We start from the raw sequence: 17,139 nt of genomic DNA, 5'->3' as shown, positions 1-17,139 counted from the left end.
CTGTTTCCTATCTCTATTGCCATTACTAAACATTTTGCATAAATAGAATCAAACAACATATAGTCTTTTGTGCCTGACTTCTGTTACTTAGCTTAATGTTTTAGGTTTATCTGTTACTACATTTAACAGTAGTTCGTTCCTTTTCATTACTGAGTAGTATTTCACTCTATGGATAAACTACACTTTTTAACCCATGCACCAATTGATGGACATTTGGGTTGTTTCTAGTGTTTGCCTATTATAATTTATACTGCTATGGACATTCATGTGTAAGGCTTTGTATGCACATTTTGATTTCTCTTTGGTAGATGCCTAGGAATGTCAGTTTTACCCTAAGCAGTGCTTACTATTTAATTACATGGATTTTTCATAATATTTAAAACAATTTTATATTTGAATAATTATATATCTAGCACTCTGAACTACTCTATTTTATTTTATTTTATTCTTTCTTTTTTTAAAATATATTTTATTGATTTTTTACAGAGAGGAAGGGAGAGAGATAGAGCGTTAGAAACATCGATGAGAGAGAAACATCGATCAGCTGCCTCCTGCACATCTCCTATTGGGGATATGCCCGCAACCCAGGTACATGCCCTTGACCGGAATCGAACCTGGGACCTTTCAGTCCGCAGGCCGACGCTCTATCCACTGAGCCAAACCGGTTTCGGCCTATTTTAAAATCTGGGTCATATATTTGTGAAATGGCCAAGAAGTTTAATCATTCCACTAACTATACCTGATCACATCTGAAGGTAACCAAATCTGCCACTAGATATTACTAGATTATAAGCCCCGGGAGCATAGCAGCCATGTGTTATTTATCATTTCATATTATTTGTAGCACCTCGCATGGCATTGGACCCATAGATGCTTTTTTTTTAATTGGGGTGACATTGGTTAATAAAATTTGTAGGTTTCGGGTGTATACTTCTATAATCCATCATCTGTATATTGTATTGTGTGTTCACCTTCCATAGTCTAGCCTCCTTCCATCACCATTTATCCCCTCTTTACCCTCTCCTACCTACCCCACCCCTTTCCTTCTGGAAATTATCATACTGTTATCTGTGTCTGTGAGGTTTTTTTCCTTAATCCCTTCACCTTTTTTTTTTTTTTAAATATATTTTATTGATTTTTTACAGAGAGGAAGGGAGAGAGATAGAGAGTTAGAAACATCGATGAGAGAGAGACATCGATCAGCTGCCTCCTGCACATCTCCTACTGGGGATATGCCCGCAACCCAGGTACATGCCCTTGACCGGAATCGAACCTGGGACCTTTCAGTCCACAGGCCGACGCTCTATCCACTGAGCCAAACCGGTTTTGGCCCCTTCACCTTTTTAACCTAGGCCCACAACCCTCCTCCCTTCTGACAGCTCTCAGTCTGTTCTCTATATCCATGAGTCTGTCTTCAACTTTGTTAGTTTATTTTGTTCATTAGGTTTTACATAGATGTGAAATCATATGGTACTTATCTTTCTCTGATTGGCTTATTTCATTTGGCATAATACTCTCCAGGTCCCTCCATGCTGTCGCAAAAGGTAAGATTGTCTTCCTTTACAGCTGAGTAGTATTCTATTATGTAAATGTACCACAGCATTTTTATTCACTCACCTACTGATGGCACTTGTGCTGTTTCCAAATCTTGGCTATTGTAAATAATGATGCAATGAACATAAGGGTGTATATATTCTTTCTAATTAGTGTTTTGAGATGTTTTTTGGGGGGTATATTCCCAAAAGTGGGAAAAAGGCAGTTTGATTTTTTATTTTTTGAGGAAACTCCATACTGTTTTCCACATTGATGGCACTAGTCTTCATTCCCACCAGCAGTGCATGAAGGTTTCCTTTTCTCTGCCTCCTCGCCAACACTTGTTTGTTGACTTATTGATGATAGCTATTTGGCAAGTGCGAGGTGATATCTCATTGTGGGTTTAATTTGCATTTCTCTGATGATTAGTGATGCTAAACATCTTTTAATATGTTTTACTGGAGTCCTGGTGCACGAAATTCATGCACAGTGGGGACAAGAGGGTGTCCTTCAGCCCAGCCTGCACCCTCTGGCAGCGCGGGACCCCTCACTCCTTACCGCCTGACTGCTGGCTCCTTACCATTTGGCTCGCTGCTCCTTAGCGCTGCGGCAGAGGTGGAAGAGGCTCCCGCCACCACTGTTGCGTTTGCCAGCCATGAGCCTGGCTTTTGGCTGAGTGGCGCTCCCCCTGTGGGAGTGCACTAACCCCCAGAGGGCAGCTCCTGCGTTGAGCATCTGCCCCCTGGTGGTCAGTGCATATCATAGCTACTGGTCATTCTGGTCATTCCTCCGTAACCGTCGCTTAGGCTTTTATTGTATAGATTGGCCACTTGTATGTCCTCTTTGGAAAAGTGTCTATTTAGGTTCTCTGAGCATTTTTAAATTGGATTTTTTTTTGGCATTGAGTTGTATGAGTTTTTTAATACATTATGAATATTAATCTCTTATCAGATGTGTCATTGGTGAATATCTTGTACCAGTTATAACATACCTAATCTATTCCCAAAAATATCATAGGCAATTCAGATACAAATGAAATGAAAAAGATTTCTTTCCTTTAGAAGCATGGCATTTAGTTAGTGATGTAAGACATAGCCTCATGTGTAGCTGTTACATGACAAAGCAGAACAAATGTACTACATGCTGAAGGATCTCAGAGAAAGATCATTGTGGATAGCTTCTTAGGAATAGATTTGTAAAAAGGTAGAATTTTTCAATATTTTTTTATTAAAGTGAGTTTGGAAAGAAGTACGGATTTTTTTTCCATTTTATTTTAGAGGAAAGGAAAAGGGCTTTTTAGGTTAGGGAACATCTGAGCAAGCAGCCCAGAAATTAAGAAAAGGAAAAGTGGTAGAGGCCACATTTTATTTTGAGAGAAACTGAATCACCGTAGAGAGAAATTATCTGAGAGCTATGCATTTAAAAACTATCACTAAGCCCTGGCTGGTATGGGCCAGTTGTTTGGGCATTTTACTGTATACCCAAGGGTTGCTGGTTTGATTCTTAATCAGGACACATGTCTGGAGTGTGGGCTTGATCCCCAGTGGGGGCGTGCAGGAGGCAGTTGATCGATGTCTTGCTCTCACATCAATGTTTCTTTTTCTCTCTTCCTCTCCCTTCCTCTCTCTCTAAATATCAATAAAAAAATCTTGAAAATAAAAACTACCACTCAAAAATTAGTGCATTGTCTTTAATGATTCTAGTACATTCACAATCATTATGTAAATTACTGAGCAACACCCAAATTGTGTCTATTCTGAACATGTCAAGAAAACGGAATGTCCTTAAAGGAAGAATATTCTTAGAAGAGAATATTCAACTTACTCATTGGGCTTTAAGTAAATGAAGGCTAACTCAACTAACAAATATTTTTCTAGTAATTATTAATAATATCAGGACCCTTTATCTCATAGTCTAGGGATCAAAAGTTGGCATATATGTACCCCAGCCACAAAAAAGTGGTTTTAGTAAAGACAATCATTTTGGGGGAATGTGTTCAAGCAGTAGCCATTCAAGTTATACAATTTCCTAGAGCTTATGTCCTTATCTTTTTTAAAATATATATATATATATATATATATATATATATATATATATATATTTTATTGATTTTTTTTACAGAGAGGAGGGGAGAGAGGGATAGAGAGTTAGAAACATTGATTAAAGAGAAACATTGGTCAGCTGCCTCCTGCACACTCCCTACTGAGGATGTGCCCACAATCAAGGTACATGCCCTTGACTGGAATTGAACCTGGGACCCTTCAGTCCACAGGCCAACACTCTATCCACTGAGCCAAACAAGCTCAGGCTGTGTCCTTGTCTTTATAGTGGACTACTACCAACACCATCCTCTGGTCCCTGGTTTCTCCAAAGCCCAATAATCATTTTCTCCCTATTTAATTGAGTAGCTTGATCAAAACTCATTATATTTTTGGATACTTAAGGCAGAAATGTGTTATATGCTCATGTGTTGTCAACATTGTTTAGATATCTGATAAATTCAAGTGATTAACCAAAAAAACCTACTCTTTTCTATTCTTTCTCGAGGGCACAGCCACACACAGATGTGTTAGTGTTCAAATGGTTTGTACTCTTTGTAGTAAGTGTATAGGCCAGTGATGGCGGACCTATGACACGCGTGTCAGAGGTGACATGTGAACTCATTTTTTTGGTTGATTTTTCTTTGTTAAATGGCATTTAAATATCCTATCTAATAATAGACAAACTTGGTAATTAACCATACCTTCAATATGCTTACCATTGGCTAATTAGGGCGATATGCAAATTAACTGCCAACCAAGATGGCAGCCAGTAGCCAGGCAGCTGAAGCGAACAGGAGGCTTGCTTGCTCCAGTGATGGAAGAAGCCCAAGGTTCCCCACCAGCCTCTGAGCTGCCCTCTAAGAAACAATGTTGCAATTATAGAAGCTAAACCAACCCAGATACCTGCTTTCAGCCAGCGGCCTCAGAGCTGGAGCCACAACAAAGTTTCAATTACAGAAGGTAAATAAATACCAGAATAAAAAATAAAAAATAAAAAAAGGAGAGACTGGGAGCTTCAGTTGCAGGCTTGGCCCGCCTGGAAACAGCCCTCAGCCCCTCATCCAGGCTGGCCAAGCACCCCAGTGGGGACCCCCACCCTGAAGGGGGTGCAGGCAGCCTGAAAACAGCCATCAGCCCCTCATCCAGGCTGGCCAGGAACCCCAGTGGGGACCCCCACCCTGCAGGGGGTGCAGGCAACCTGAGAACAGCCACCAGCCCCTCACCCAGGCTGGCCAGGCACCCCAGCGGGACCCCCACCTTGATCCGGGACACCCTTCAGGGCAAACCAGCAGGCCCCCACCTGTGCACCAGGCCTCTATCCTATATAGTAAAAGGGTAATATGCAAACTGACCCTAACAGCAGAACGACTGGGAATGACTGGTCACTATGACACACACTGGCCACCAGGGGGCAGACGCTCAATGCAGGAGCTGCCCTCTGGTGGTCAGGGCGCTCTCACATGGGAGGAGCTCTGCTCAGCCACAAGCCAGGCTGATGGCTGCCAGTACAGCGGTGGTGGTGGGAGCTTCTCCTGCCTCCTCAGCAGTGCTAAGGATGTCCGACTGCAGTTTAGGCCTGCTCCCCGCTGGCAAGTGGACATACCCCAAGGGCTGCCAGGCTGCCAGAGGGATGTCTGATTGCCATCTTAGGCCCAATCCCCCAGGGAGCAGGCCTAAGCCAACAGGTTGTCATCCCCTGAGGGGTCCTAGATTGCGAGAGGGCACAAGCCTGGCTGAGGGGACCCCCCACCCCCGTGCACAAATAAATATCAAAAATATAAATCTTTGTTTTACTATGGTTGCAAATATCAAAAAATTTCTATATGTGACACAGCACCAGAGTTAAGTTAGGGTTTTTCAAAATGCTGACACGCCGAGCTCAAAAGGTTCACCATCACTGGTATAGGCAGCAAATACAAGGTGACTGTTATTAAAATTGTGTAATAATTTAAGGCCTCTGGTTTTATGTATGCTGTATTTATGAATATTTAGAATTATTACCTATCTTCTAAAAAGTATGTTAGGCTTCATAGTAAAATATAGAACAGTTAAATAAAAATAAACTAAAAATGAGGTAATGGTGGCAGAGAACTTGATATTTCTAGTTAGCTAGGATATTTGAATACAGATGCTCCCATTTCTTAATATTCAATGAGAGCTTCACAATCTGCTTATCTCCTGATCTGTACAAGTGAACAGAAATACAGGGCATTGTCAGATTGGCATTTAAATTCCGAGATGGCTGGAGGGGCTGAGCTGGAAGAAACAGACATTTTCTTGTCAGCATTTTCCTTTTGATTGTGACCACTCACCCCAGGGGAATGGGTACTGGCCTGAAGGTGGCACATGCCATGCAGTTTCCACACAAAGAGTGTTTGTTGTTTCAAATCTCTCCTAGACTAGGTCCCAAATTTTCTTATAACTGATCAGAATTATAGAAATGAGCTAATGAATATTATGATGGACTAGATCAGTTTATTACTATTCAGGATACTCCAAAGAAAGATAATTGAAAAATGCTTAAAGTTGGGTTGGTTGCTCTAGCAACAAAGCCAAGCTTCTGAAGATTATTCTTAGTGACTGCAGCTTTGGCAGTGGAGCAGCAGAAAGGAAAGGTAATTAGCTCTGGAACTTGGCTTTTCAGACTTGGCCCGAAGTAACTAGACAAGTAGGAGATAGCAATCTTTATGTGCACTGAAATAAAGTTTGGAAATCATTTTAATTTTCAATTGAAATGTTGAACATATTCTTTATATGATTTCTGCTTACAGGAAGGAAAACATCACTGATGTGCAGCCCCCACCCCCCCACCCCCAAAAGTACCTGTGAACACTAGATTACTGTCATGGGTACCAAATGAAATAGACATGAACTTGGGGTGGATATGAGCAACATAATAATAATAATGATTTTTTTAATGTGAGTGCTTTACAACTTGGAGAATTCTTCCACATTCTTGTGCTTTAGGATGATAATCCTAGCGGCAAAGTGAAGAGTGAGAAGAGATGGCAAACAGAAAAGCCAGTTATGAATCTACTTTTATTTATAAACAAGCCCATGCTGTTTTTTTTCCAGCCTCATCTCCTACTGCTTCATTTATTTACTCACTAAATAATTATCACATGGTCTCTTTGAGCCAGGCGCTGAGGCCTCACTGGTCAGGGAAGAAGGCTCAGTCTTTGACCCATTGGAGCTTATGGAAACATAAAGGAAGGGCTAGAAATTAATCCACAATAACACCTAAATATATACTCTCTGACTTTTTACATTCTAAGAAAGAAACACATAAGGAGCTCTCAGAATGTACGCAGAACCCCAACTCCGTCTGCAGTGGCCTGGGGTGGAGTAGGGGAGAGATGGTCAGGGAAAGTTTCTTCATGGGTGTGATACTTGAATTGAGCTCTAAAGGATACATAGAAATAAAGGAAGTAAAAGGACAGGCAGTGATTGGCAAACTCATTAGTCAACAGAGCCAAATATCAACAGTACAATGATTGAAATTTCTTTTGAGAGCCAGATTTTTTAAACTTAAACTATATAGGTAGGTACATTGTTATTAACTTAATTAGGGTACTCCTAAGGCTTAGGAAGAGCCACAGTCAAGGGGCCAAAGAGCCGCATGTGGTTTGCGAGCTGCAGTTTGCCGACCACGGGGCTAGGGAAATATTCTAGGCAGAGAGAAGAGTATGTACAAAACTTCTAAGCCAGGCAGGGAGAGCATCAGAGGCATAGGAACGGAAAGAAGGCTTTATGGGAGAGCTGGGTGGGGCAGAAATGAGCGTGAGATGTGGCTGGAGACAACCTGGGGCAAGATCAAGCCGGATCTTGTTAAGGAATTTAGTCTTAATCCCAAGAGCAATAGGAAGCTTTGAAGAGTTTTAAGTGGGAGATTAACAAATGAGATTTGCATTTTAAAATATTATTTTATTACACTATAGGGAATGTATTGGGGAAACTAGTTATGAGAATATTACAGAAATCCAATGAAGACTACCTCACTAGAGGAAGACACAAACAGATGGAAGAACATACCGTGTTCATGGATTGGTAGAATCAACATCATTAAAATGTCCATACTACCCAAAGCAATCTATAAATTCAATGCACTTCCCATTAAAATACCAATGGCATACTTCAGAGATCTAGAACGAACTCTCCAAAAATTCATCTGGAATAAAAAAAGACCCCGAATAGCTGCAGCAATCCTGAAAAAGACCAAAGTAGGTGGGATCTCAATACCAGATATCAAGATGTATTACAAAGCCACTGTTCTCAAAACTGCCTGGTACTGGCACAAGAATAGGCATATAGATCAATGGAATAGAATAGAGAGCCCAGAAATCGGCCCGAACCAATATGCTTAATTAATATTTGACAAAGGAGGCAAGAACATACAATGGAGCCAAGATAGTCTCTTCAATAAATGGTGTTGGGAAAATTGGACAGATATATGCAAGAAAATGAAACTAGACCACCAACTTACACCATACACAAAAATAAACTCAAAATGGATAAAGGACTTAAATGTACGACAGGAAACCATAAAAATTCTAGAAGAATCCAAAGGCAACAAAATCTCAGACATATGCCGAAGCAATTTCTTCACTGATACAGCTCCTAGGGCACTTGAAACGAAAGAGAAAATGAACAAATGGGACTACTTCAAAATAAAAAGCTTCTGCACAGCAAAAGAAACCATCAACAAAACAACGAGAAAACCCACTGTGTGGGAAAACATATTTGCCAATGTCATATCTGATAAGGGCCTAATCTCCAAAATTTATAGGGAACTCATACAACTTAACAAAAGGAAGATAAACAATCCAATCAAAAAATGGGCAAAGGACCTAAATAGACACCTTTCAAAAGAGGACATTCAGAAAGCCAAGAGACATATGAAAACATGCTCAAAGTCACTAATCATCCGAGAGATGCAAATCAAAACAACAATGAGGTACCATCTCACACCTGTCAGACTGGCTATCATCAACAAATCAACAAACGACAAGTGCTGGAGAGGATGTGGAGAAAAAGGAACACTTGTGCACTGCTGGTGGGAATGCAGACTGGTGCAGCCACTATGGAAGACAGTATGGAGTTTCCTTAAAAAACTGAAAATGGAACTCCCATTTGACCCTGTGATCCCACTTCTAGGAATATATCCCAAGAAACCAGAAACACCAATCAGAAAGGATATATGCACCCCTATGTTCATAGCAGCACAATTCACCATAGCTAAGATCTGGAAACAGCCTAAGTGCCCATCAGTAGATGAATGGATTAGAAAACTGTGGTACATCTACACGATGGAATACTATGCTGCTCTAAAAAGGAAGGAACTCTTACCATTTGCAACGTCATGGATGGAACTGGAGAGCATTATGCTAAGTGAAATAAGCCAGTCAATGAAGGAAAAATACCACATGATCTCACTCATTCATGGATAATAGAGACCATTATAAACTTTTGAACAATAATAGATACAGAGGCAGAGCTGCCTCAAACAGATTGTCAAACTGCAGCAGGAAGGCCGGGGAGGGTTGCGGGGCAGGAGGTAGGGGGGTAAGAGATCAACTAAAGGACTTGTATGCATGCATATAAGCATAACCAGTGGACATAAGACATTGGGGGATAGGGGAGGCTAGGGGACTGTCTAGGGCGGGGGGATAAAATGGACACATATGTAATACCCTTTGTAATACTTTAAGCAATAAAAATTAAAAAAAAAATAAATAAAAAAAAAAAGAAAATTATAAATGCTACAAAAAAAAAAAAAAAAAAAAGACTACCTCACTGTGGGAACGGTGTTGGACATGGCCAGTAGTAGACTGATATCCAAGAGTAAAAGTTGAGATAGTTTGAGACAGATTGGATATTAGAGGTAAGAATAACTGACATCTGCTCGGGCTCCTCTGGCTTGTCCACCTGGAAGGATGCTGCTGCTATCCCTGTGATAGGGAACTGAAGGAAGGTCAGGGTTGGAATTAGGGCTCTTTGGGGGTTTTAGACATGTTGAATTGCAGGAAATATTCAAGTAGAACTGTCAAATGGAGGTCCAAGCAAATATACTACTTCTTAGGCGTCATCAGATGTAACTGAAAACAATGGAATTGGATATGGTTAGGTAGTGAGAGAGTGTACTAAGCAAAAATCCAATTACTAAACCTTGGAGAACTCCAATAGTTTAGGGCAGGGGTCCTCAAACTACAGCCCGCGGGCCACATGCAAATACAAATATTGTATTTGTTCCCGTTTTGTTTTTTTTTACTTCAAAATAAGATCTGTGCAGTGTGCATAGAAATTTGTTTATAGTTTTTTTTTAAATTATAGTCCGGCCCTCCAACGGTCTGAGGGACAGTGAATTGGCCCCCTGTTTAAAAAGTTTGAGGACCCCTGGTTTAGGGCCTTAAATGAAGATAGGCTTGCAAAGAAGACTGAGAAAGGGCTGCCAGAAAGGAGCAAAACTAAGGGAATTTGGAGCATCTGGGAATTAAAGGAATATAGTCCTCTAGAGGACTGGGGTGGTGTGTTTGATCTTTGAGAGGAAATAGTATGCAGTGGAGCCTTTTCTCCACTGAATATTAGGGCAACACTATCCCAGTGCCACCCAACCATCCATTTCCCTACAGAAACGCAGTTGGGAATTTATCTAAAGAAAGTTTTATATAAATATTACTATTATTTTTAAAAGCAAATTACTTAGTTACCAGTGTTATTGTAATAGAATCAGACTGTTTTTAGACATGTTAATATCTTTTGATGTGAGATACAGGTGACCTGGAGAGGAGATTAAAACTGAATTCTGATTTGAGAATAAGCATTTTACCATTTAAGTAAAAGTATAAACAGGAAACTTTCATTATTGGCTGTCAAATGAATATAAACAGTAGCTTTCTTAACAGGAAGTACAATTGTTTAGTAAAATATATTTTAGAGCACAAACATAAATGTTAGGCCCAATGCTGTAAAAAATACTCTAGTAATATTCCAGATAGCTATAAGGAGTCTCCAGGAGATTTTATTATGTTTTCTTTGCCTCTATTACTGCATCGAATTTACATTTCATAGTGGCAGCAATGTACAATTGTGCATATGTCTGTTTTTCCCCATTTCCTTTACCATGTGCCACTTTCATCCTTTTTAAATAAATGTACATGGAGAGATTGTTGCTCTAATCTATCTATCTTGCCATATAATTTTTACAGCTGTTCCTCAGTTGCTAATATATTTCTGTGGAATATGTGTAAATAGACATGAGCAAACTGTCTAAAAGTTATTCAGCTAGTCAGTGAACCATGTAATCTGTTGGATCAGAGACAACAGATAATAGAGTGAGATATTTGCTTTACCATCCACACACACCATCTAGCATGTAGGCTCCAAAAGTCAATTTGTGTTCTGTTGGGGCATGTCTCATCACACTACATTATCACATCAGGGATAGGAAATTTGGATAATGACTATCTGATTTAGAAAAAAGGAGACTATTTAGTGAATTGAATATCTGTGAGGTGGGAATTTTGAACTAGAATTTGGTTCCATTCTTGATGAATTTGATACTCCACATGTGTTTCATCACTGCTTTCCTTTCTTTTAACAATGCAAGTTAGAAATAACCTTGTTAATTAGCATCTATTTTTAGTGTGATGACATGACACAGCCAAGGCAGAGTGGGAACATTCTAGTATTACCACAGCACAAGCAATAAAACTTCTTTCTAAAGGGAAGATAGACAATGGAAATGAAAATTAAAGGTGCTCCTTGTAGATATACTTAGAAGATGTATCGGTTTTGAATAGTCAAAATTAAAGAAACTGCTGGTAAGAGATTCATTTGTTAGGCATTCCTCTTATATAGCACATACAGCTAAAAGTTGGGTAGTAGCATGTCACTTCCCCTCCTTAGATACTTTCATTGGCTCCCTACCTCCTACCAAATCAAAATATTCTAACTCCTTTCTCCATGTGTATGTATGTGTATGACATTTCTATCGTCTTTGATAATGCTGTTTCCCTATTTTATTTTCCAATTTCTACCTGTTTCATTCCTTTCTATCTCATAAGACTGGATCATATTCTTCCTGTTGATGGAGCTCTTACAGACTTATCCTGGCTAGAAGTGACCGCATAGCACTTTATCTGCACCTCCCCGAAGGCAATTAACACCTTTTTATTTTGATTATGTATATACATGTTTTATTTTTCTTCTAGACTGAAATCTCCTATTTGTGGAATTGGTGACTGGATAGCTGAATCAATGAAAGGAAGGAATTCTGAAACAAAAGGGAGGTGGTCTGCCTAAGGTCTAAATCATTTGAACTTCTGGAATAACCTGGACTCCATCTGTCTTCTTCTTAGAACCATTTATAAATTCAGTAGCATTAGATGAATATGGATATAGGATGTGTTCTGCTCCCCCCCCCTTTAGTATATACTTATAGTTTTCCTTGTGCATGAACAATTATGTATTCAAACTAAATAGATTGATTGACTAAGTGGATTGAACTGGGGCAGTACCTGTCAGATTGGGTGGGCAGGATTGGGGAGAAGAGGGGAGCTTGCCCTTGAGGGAGTTGTCTCTGGTTAGAGAGAATTGGGTCATACTGGTATCATTTTCTATTTCAGTTATACCAGTATGACCCAATTTAGCACTTACTATTTGGCTCATGTGCAATAGCTTTGCCATCCTATGAGGTTGGAAGTTCTTGAAAGCAGGGACCCTGTATCTTTATTATTTTGTTACTAGAGGCCCTGTGCACGAAATTCATGCATGGGGGTTGGGAGGTGGGGTGGGGGTGTCCATCAGCCCAGCCTGCACCCTCTCCAATCCAGGACCCCTCGGGGGATGTTCGACTGCCTGTTGGACATCCCTCTCACAATCTGGGACCACAGGCTCCTAACTGCTCACCTGCTTGCCTGCCTGATCACCCTTAACCACCTCTGCCTACCAGCCTGATGCCCCTAACTGCTCCCTTGCTGACCTGATCACTCCTAACCATCTCTGCCTGCCAACTTGATCACCCTAACTGCCTCTGCCTGCTGGGTTGATAGCCCCGTAACTGCTCCCCTGCTGGCCTGATCACCCCTAACTGCCTCTGCCTCGACATGCCTGCTGCCATGGCTTTGTCTGGAAAAATGTCCGGAAGATGTCCAGTCTAATTAGCATATTACCCTTTTATTAGTATAGATTGTTGTTAAGATAGGACCTAGCACATTTTCTGGGGGCATATGGATAAGAAAGAATCAGTTCATCTATTGGTTATAAATTTATTAAATTGGTAGATCATTCATATTCAATTAAGGAGGTATTTACTGAGCACCTACTATGTTCACAGCAAACCAGCCGGCCCCCCACCAGTGCACCAGGCCTCTATGCTATATAGTAAAAGGGTAATATGCCTCCCAGCACCAGGATCAGCGGAGCCGCGAGGCCTCCCGGCACCGGGACAGCGTGACAGGGGGCAGCGCCCAAACCCCCTGATCGCCCTGTGGCTCTGTGTGTGACAGGGGGCGGGGCCACAACCTCCCTATCCACCCTGCTCTGTTCGTGACAGGGGAAGTTGCCCCAACCCCCTGATCAGCCCTGCTCTGTGCCTGATAGGGGGGAGCTCCCCAAACCCCTGATCGGCCCTGCTCTGTGTGTGACAGGTTGCGGCGCCCCCTGCGGCCCCCCCCCACCCCCAGGGGCCCTGCTCTGTGTGTGATGGGGTAGAGCCATAACCTCCCCATCGGCCCTGCCCTGAGTGTGGCAGGGTGCAGCACCCCAACCCCCTGATCCGCCCTGCTCTGTGTGTGACAGGGGGCGGTGCCCCAACTCCCCTATCAGCCCTACTCTGTGCGTGACAGGGGGAAGCTCCCCAACCCCCTGATGGGCTCTGCTCTGTGCGTGACAGGGGGGAGCTCCCCAACCCCCTGATCAATCCTGCTCTGTGCATGACAGGGGGTGGCGCCGCAACCTGCCCATCGATCCTGCCTTGAGTGTGACAGGGGACGGTGCCCCAATCCCCCAATCAGCCCTACCCTGAGCGTGACTGAGGGTGGCATCGCAACCTCCCAATCTGCCCTGCTCTGTGCATGACAGGGGCGGCGCCCCAACTCCCCAATCAGCCCTGCTCTGAGCCCGACCAGGGGTTGCACCTAGGGATTGGGCCTGCCCTCTGCCACCCGGGAGCAGGCCTAAGCCAGCAGGTCGTTATCTCCAGAGGGGTCCCAGACTGTGAGAGGGCACAGGCCGGCCTGAGGGACCCCTCCTCCCCCCCGAGTGCACAAATTTTTGTGCACCGGGCCTCTAGTAATATATAATGATGTATCATAATGAGTAGTAAATAATGTATAATAAATAATAATATAGTTTACATTAGAGGCCCGGTGCACGAATTATGCACATGTGGGGTCCCTCAGGGTGGCCTGTCTAGATGGAGCCCCAGCTCGCACCCCCAGCCTCACAGCCCCGCAGCCCCACCTGGCACCCTGCCTTGGCCTGGCGCCACCCCCTCACCTGCTCCACCATCCTGCATACAGGGTGATCAATTGGGACCAGGCCCCCTACCCAGCTCCCTCAGTGCCAATACTGGATGCCATCTGCGGGGCAATTGGTGGGGCGATTAAGCCCCAGCTCACACCTGCCTTGGCCTGGCGCTGCCAGCTCACCTGCTCCACCATCCTGCCGCGGTCTCACTTTTGTGGGGGCCCATTGGGGCTGGCAGCACCTCCACTGCCACCCACTGCCAGCGCCGCATTGCTGATGCCCGCCATGTTCCGCGCCACCTTCTGGTGGTCAGCGCACGTCATAGTGAGCTTTCCAACTCCCTTTCGCTGGTTGAACTCCCAGTCGAACAACCGCCCGAGGGGACAATTTGCATATTAGGCTTCTATTATATAGGATAATACAAAATGATAGTATAAATAATAATATGTAATTATTTAACCAATACTTTACTAGTGGACATTTTATTTATTTAAAAAATTTTCTTAAATACTGTAATTTATAGGATAGAGGTTACTTAATATTTTCTCTTTCTATAAATTTGATATGGTTATAGAATAATGGGAGTGACATCTAAGTTGGAAAACAGACCTATTTTGAAATTGCAGCTCTATGTCTTACCTTTTGTGAGTTCCAGTTTTCTCATCCATAAATGAGAGTGGCAGATGCCTCTCCAGTTCACAAGGCTGTTGGGAGAAGTAAACAAGAACAATATATGAAAAGTCCTCAGCTTGGTTATTAGTCAAACTTGATGTAACATAATAGAAGATAAGAATGCCAACTTACCCAGATTATTTTATTGTATTTATTTTTTGTCATTTAGAAGTCATCATAAGACCTTAGAGATGAACTAATGGGAGTAGGTGTTGCTTCTATTTACACTGGAGCAGTGAATATGCACAGTTGGTTGGGTAGTAAGAAGAGCTAGTCCAAAAGAGTTCTGGGCTGTGAGGAAATCAGCTGATCCGCAGACCTGGTAATTAGAATTAATTGTACTTTTGGTATGGTTTATATGAACACCAGGACACAATACAGGGTTTACTGTCACACAAGAACTTGTCCCATTGCAGACAACAGGAAACCCAGAGCTATGCACTCTACTCTTCTAAAATAAATTCATTTATTTATTCATTCAACAATCATTCATTGCAACTGCTATTTGCCAAGCACAATGATAGAAAACTGCCCTTCCATAGCTGGGGAGACAGACAAGTGAATAGACAATTACAGTATAGTGTGACCAGAGATGCAATAGAGATATCTTTCAGAGAACTGGGAGAATCCAGACTAAGGGGATCAGGGAAGCCTTTCTGGATGAGGAACTATCTAAGCAAAAGAACAAATGGAAGTTCTGGAGACAAAGATTAGTGTTACAATGAGTGCACCTAGATAAAGCAAGGCAGGTTCTTGGGAAATAAACATAGTGCAAGGAAGCCAAAGTATGGAGCATAAGGCTAGGTAGAGGAGGGGAGCTAGGACAGAAGAGGGGTGGCAGGAAAGGAGATTGTAGACGTGAGCAGGGCCCACTTTTAGGAGTTGAATTTTATCCCAAGCATGATCAGGAGTCATTGAAGTGCTTTTAAGCAGTAGATTGACAAATTTAAATTTGCATTTAAAAATGTTTCAGTTTTCTAAAACAGTCTCATTGCTGGCGAACCTTATGTGAATATGTGCATTTTGGTTGACTAATGAACAGTTCGGGTTAAATGAGCCAAAAATCTCAGGGCCTTTAACCACCAGGCAATACAGGGTTGGCAAAAGTATGTTTACAGTTGTGAGTATATGAAACACAGAGTTTATTCTCATGTTATTATTTATTAATTATTGTATTAGTTTCCATATGAATAACTGTAAACCTACTTTTGCCACCCCTGTACAATAGCATGGAAATGACCCATTGAATTTTTTTTTTTTTCTTTTGGCTGTCTGCAGTTGAATCTTCTCTATGCATGGTCTGGTCATTTCATGACTTAGCTACTGGGAGCTGTCATTTTCTTAAGCAGAGATGGACTACTTTTCTAGGTCCATAGAAAAAGCAAAACTTTTTGCCAGTTTTATGAAAGGAGTATCTGAGGGAAAGATTTGTAGTTTCAAAATAGCCCATTTCTTAAAGAAACATTTCACTAACATAAATTAATGTATCTAAATAATGTTTGGCTTGAGGACAATTCAGGGCTCAGCCTTCTTCATTACCTCACTGTAGCAAACAGTGCTGGCCACCTTCCCAAAATGCATCCACTTGTCAGCCCTGGCTGAAGTGGCCCTTGACTCCAGTTCCAGTGGGGTTTATCTTGATTGATCCAAGCCAGTCATAAGAAATCCATTTCCAAACAAGTGATTTGATTAGGGTTGCCTATTTAACCTAGTTCTAGACAATGAAAATGAATATGACAGAAAATCTGCTGGAGACCTCTGCATATTGATGTATGAAGATTTGATTCTTGCAAACATGAGGGCTTGAGGTTTGCTTGCCAACACATTAAGGATGGAAGAAAAACCTGGGTCCTTGATAACAAAATATAGCCTCTGCACGAACTATCCCTAGAACTGTCTACTACAGGGCTTCCTGTTATGTTTAAGCATTGTTAGCTCAGTTTTCTGTTACTTACAGGCAAAACCACCCTGTCTGGTACCATCACCATGTTTGTTTATAAATCTTGCACACGATGATGGCCCATAGCAGTTGTAAGCCATGCAGGTCTAATGCTTCTGCAGTGCTTGCTATAATGTTGTCACAGTCATGAAGCCTAACATTTGTATAGCAATCATTAGTTTGCAAAATGATTTTATTTCATTTGATTCTTTTTCCCCCCACTTGGTTCTTCCAATAACCTGGTGAAGTGTGGGTAGTAATATATTGCCAAGTGTCAAGGGTCCCAGACAGTTACTAATCTCATGCTCACCTTGGGGAATCTGAAGTGGACAGCCTGCTATTTACCGAAAAATCTGGTGGATCTCCTGGTTTTCAAGTATAAGTTAGATTGGAACTAATGATTGGCCCCTCAGACCAAGCCAATGAGGATGGGAAGAAAGGCCACTCTCAGTTTCCCATAGAGCAGCGGTTCTCAACCTGTGGGTC

Source organism: Myotis myotis, unplaced genomic scaffold, assembly GCF_014108235.1.
Source record: "Myotis myotis isolate mMyoMyo1 unplaced genomic scaffold, mMyoMyo1.p scaffold_m19_p_2, whole genome shotgun sequence".
Lineage (NCBI taxonomy): Eukaryota > Metazoa > Chordata > Mammalia > Chiroptera > Vespertilionidae > Myotis > Myotis myotis.
The sequence above is the reverse complement of the archived record's forward strand: the minus strand, read 5'-3'. Positions refer to the sequence as shown.